The sequence below is a fragment of the Doryrhamphus excisus genome, linkage group LG7, assembly GCF_037039965.1.
Source record: "Doryrhamphus excisus strain RoL-2023G ecotype Guam linkage group LG7, RoL_Dexc_Guam_v1.1, whole genome shotgun sequence".
Lineage (NCBI taxonomy): Eukaryota > Metazoa > Chordata > Actinopteri > Syngnathiformes > Syngnathidae > Doryrhamphus > Doryrhamphus excisus.
This window is the reverse complement of record NC_136363.1, coordinates 15394176-15397856: the sequence shown is the minus strand read 5'-3', so window position 1 is coordinate 15397856 and position 3681 is coordinate 15394176. Positions and strand designations below refer to the sequence as shown.

The window sequence follows — 3681 nt, the reverse complement described above, 5'->3', positions numbered from 1 at the left end:
CTTCTCTGTGTTAAGGATTAGCTTGTAGTGAGACAGCTGGCAATGGGCTGTATTCCCCACCCGTTACCAGCATGGGGACATTCCAACCCAAGATGAGAACACACTGGACCAGGTACACAGCGACAAAGTACGTGGCACAGACACAGCTTCACACGGCCCCCCCACTCTTAGCCCCGACTGAAAAAGCAGAACAGCACCTTTGCAGCTGAAATAGCTCACTTAGGAGAGCTTAGACTGAAGTTTGAGAGGTCCGTGGTTCAAGCCCGGTTCTCAGCACAATCCCTGTTAACGTTGTGATTTTGCAAAGGACCTTAACTTCATTCTTCAAAAGGCCACCCATCCAGACAACATTAGAGGAGGTTACAAGCCAAACCATTTATTCCAAGGGCACAATTTGAGTCCATCGAGACATCAAGGTCAGCCCGAGAGTGGCTGAGGTGTTTCTTTCACAGTTAAACCTTTTAAGCCATGATGGTAATTTCTTGTTTTGTTGAAGAAAAGCCCATTATTTCAGGAACATGTAATATGAACTACAATTTACAAAAAAAAAAAACTACAAAAGAAGAAATCTTTGTCAATTTGCACAATTGTCAATCTGCCCCCAATTTGGATACATCGTCTGGTTTCATTGTGTGGCAACTGCTTTGCTTAAATGCTGAGGTTTCCATAGTGTAGTGGTTATCACGTTTGCCTTACACGCAAAAAGTCCCCAGTTTGAAACTGGGTGGAAACATGGCAGTTCAATTCTTTCTTTTACAGAAAAATCAAGGTGACAAATGGGAACAATTTCATGTGCTTGTTCTCTGAAGGTGTGTACACGAGCATCTGTCACCAGTTTGGATGGCATTACATCTTGGACCTGGACGATTTACTCTCTGTTATATTTAACTGTCACATGTTAACCTCTCGACATCCATTACAGCCTGGTCATCCTGGCATCCTAGAAGTGGGATTCCCCCATCTGCGGTCCCTTCTCAACGTTTCTTTTTCCCTCATGGGTTATGAGTTTGTCCTTGCCCTGATGGGGGTTCAGATCAGGGATGTTGTCTATTGTCTAACATCTCCTGTATCTACTGTTGCCTTCTTGTTAAGCCCTTTGAGGCTCTTTTGTGATTAAGGGCTATACAAATAAACTTGACTTGACCACCAGGGACTGCATTCTAGCTGCACTCAGAAAGGTAGTGACAGTGTCGCTTTGACGTACTCCAGCAAAAGAACCAAAATAGTTGTGAGACTGGACCTTCTCTGCCAACAGTACAACAGCGGGGGAATTAGCTCAAACGGTAGAGCACTTGCTTAGCATGTGAGAGGTAGCGGAATCAATGCCTGCATTCTCCAAGGACTCATTTGCTTTTTGTAGAAGAGATGTTGGGATCGGAAATGATCCCAACAAGGACAAGGATCTATCTCTCAGTGTCAGACAAATACCCCAAACCTTATCCCGGACGCATTCTCAAGCTCCAATCCTTATTTCTACACCATATACAGCCATAGGTCTCACCCTAAACTGAGTCCTGACTGCATTCTCCAGTCTCGCACCTTGTCTTATTGTGTAGTACTTCAGCTGACAGGAGCCGACAGGCCAAGCGGGCCGCGGCTTTGACATTCACTGAGGCAAAAACTCTGACATGGCAGGAGTTTGGAGAAGCCATGGAGAATGACTTCTGGACGACTTCGAAGAGATTCTGGACCACCATCCGGCGTCTCGGGAAAGGAAAGCAGTGCACAGTGAAGTTATATCAACTCTAATGTAATCCAACAGCGTGTACTTCAGGACCCTGGAACACACTTGCAGGTTCCATGGTGTAATGGTTAGCACTCTGGGCTCTGAATTCAGTGATCCAAGTTCAAGTCTTCGTGGAACCTTTTTGCCCTGCAGCAATCGTGTGTTTGGACTGTGTCTTCCTTTCACAGTAAGTGTATGATGACTTATTTACTTACTCTACAAATCAGTGGTAACCGTGGATCAGGATGAGTTCCATAAATGACGTGAATGTCTGTGACAGCTGATGTCAGGGATCAGCTGGCAACATGTGAGGAAGATACTTGGTTTATCTGACCCAGCGGTGTCGCCAGACAGATTTCACTGGGGCACGTGCCCCAGTATTGATCTGCAGTGCCTCAGTAAAAATATCACGAATAAAAAAAATCACTTCAGACGTTTAAGTCTAAGGCACATACTACTTAGTATGATAATTCATTCACTCCACATAAACATTGCGTACATGGTTAATTAATATGGTAATTTATTAACGTGTAGGGATTTCAGCTGATAAAACTCGAAGTCGAGAGAGCGAGAGAAAGGGAGTGAGAGAGAGAGAGGCAGGCGATGAGAATCACTGCATTGGGTAGGTAATGTTAGCCGACAACAACTTGTTATGGGCTTGCCCAGCCATACAAGCCCCATAGACAGCTGCTTAGCAAGCCCATATTGTTATTCCTTGTGATGTTTAGTTATTATTATGGGCTCAGTATTATGGGCTCAGTAGCCAGCCCATAGACTGCTACTGCAAGTAGCAGTCTATGGGCTGGCTACTGGGCCAGTCCATATTGTTATTCTTGTTTAGCTATTATTATTATGGACTGGCTCAGTAGCCAGCCCATAGACTGCTACTTGCAGTAGCAGTCTATGGGCTGGCTACTGAGCCCATAATACTGAGCCCATAATAATAACTAAACATCATATACCCATACAATACCCATATTGTTATTGCTGTTTAGTTATTATGGACTGGCCCAGTAGCCAGACTGGCCCAGTAGCCAGCCCATAGACTGCTACTTGCAGTAGCAGTCTATGGGCTGGCTACTGAGCCAGCCCATATTGTTATTGCTGTTTAGTTATTATTATTCCGTATATCTTAATCTTCCCTTTTTTGCGCGCGTAATGCGGCCAAAACCGCAAGAAGGACCCCCACACATGTTACACCGCCGGAATCGTGGCGCTCGGGACTACAGCGGTATTTAGTTTTTGGAACATTTTGTGTAACCATGGCAACGCTATTAACCGAAACGTTAAAAAATGGGCCACTAGATTAGGTATACCCTTTCTATTTTTAGAACAGCACATGGCAGAGAAAAACTGAGAATTTACAGACATTTCACAGCCTTGTAGCTCAGCCATACGGCCGCGCAGAAACGTGATTGATGGCTAATTTTTTAGATAAACTTCTGAACTCTCTGTGTGGCTAAATGCTAATTGCTAGCATGTTAGCATGTTAACAATTAAGCTAATTTACTCATGTCTAAAGGCAAATACACACATGACATGATGTGGGGAGGTTATAGGACAACCTTGGCACTTTCTAAACTTGAGGCTCTCTTGCTAGGTGCTAGCATGATGACTGTTAGCATGTTAGCATTTAAGCTAATTTACTCATGTCTAAAGGCAAATACACACATGGCATGATGTTGGGAGGTTATAGGACAACCTTGGCACTTTCTAAACTAGAGGCTTTCTTGCTAGGTGCTAGTATAATGACTGTTAGCATGTTAGCGTTTAAGCTAATTTACTCATGTCTAAAGGCAAATACACACATGGCATGATGCAGGAAGGTTATAGGACAACCTCGGCAGTTTCTGAACTTGAAGCCCTCTTGCTAGGTGCTAGCATGGTAGCCGTTAGCATGTTAGCATTTAAGCTAATTTACTCATGTCTAAAGGATAATACACACAATGCATGGT

The 3681-nt window shown here is 44.0% G+C and overlaps 1 non-coding gene across 1 annotated transcript; it reads left to right on the top strand.

Moving 5' to 3' along the window:
- The first annotated feature begins 660 nt into the window (after nucleotides 1-660).
- trnav-uac (transfer RNA valine (anticodon UAC)) lies at nucleotides 661-733 on the top strand. The gene has a single exon. It is a non-coding gene; the product is annotated as a tRNA-Val (tRNA).
- Nucleotides 734-3681: the final 2948 nt, after the last annotated feature.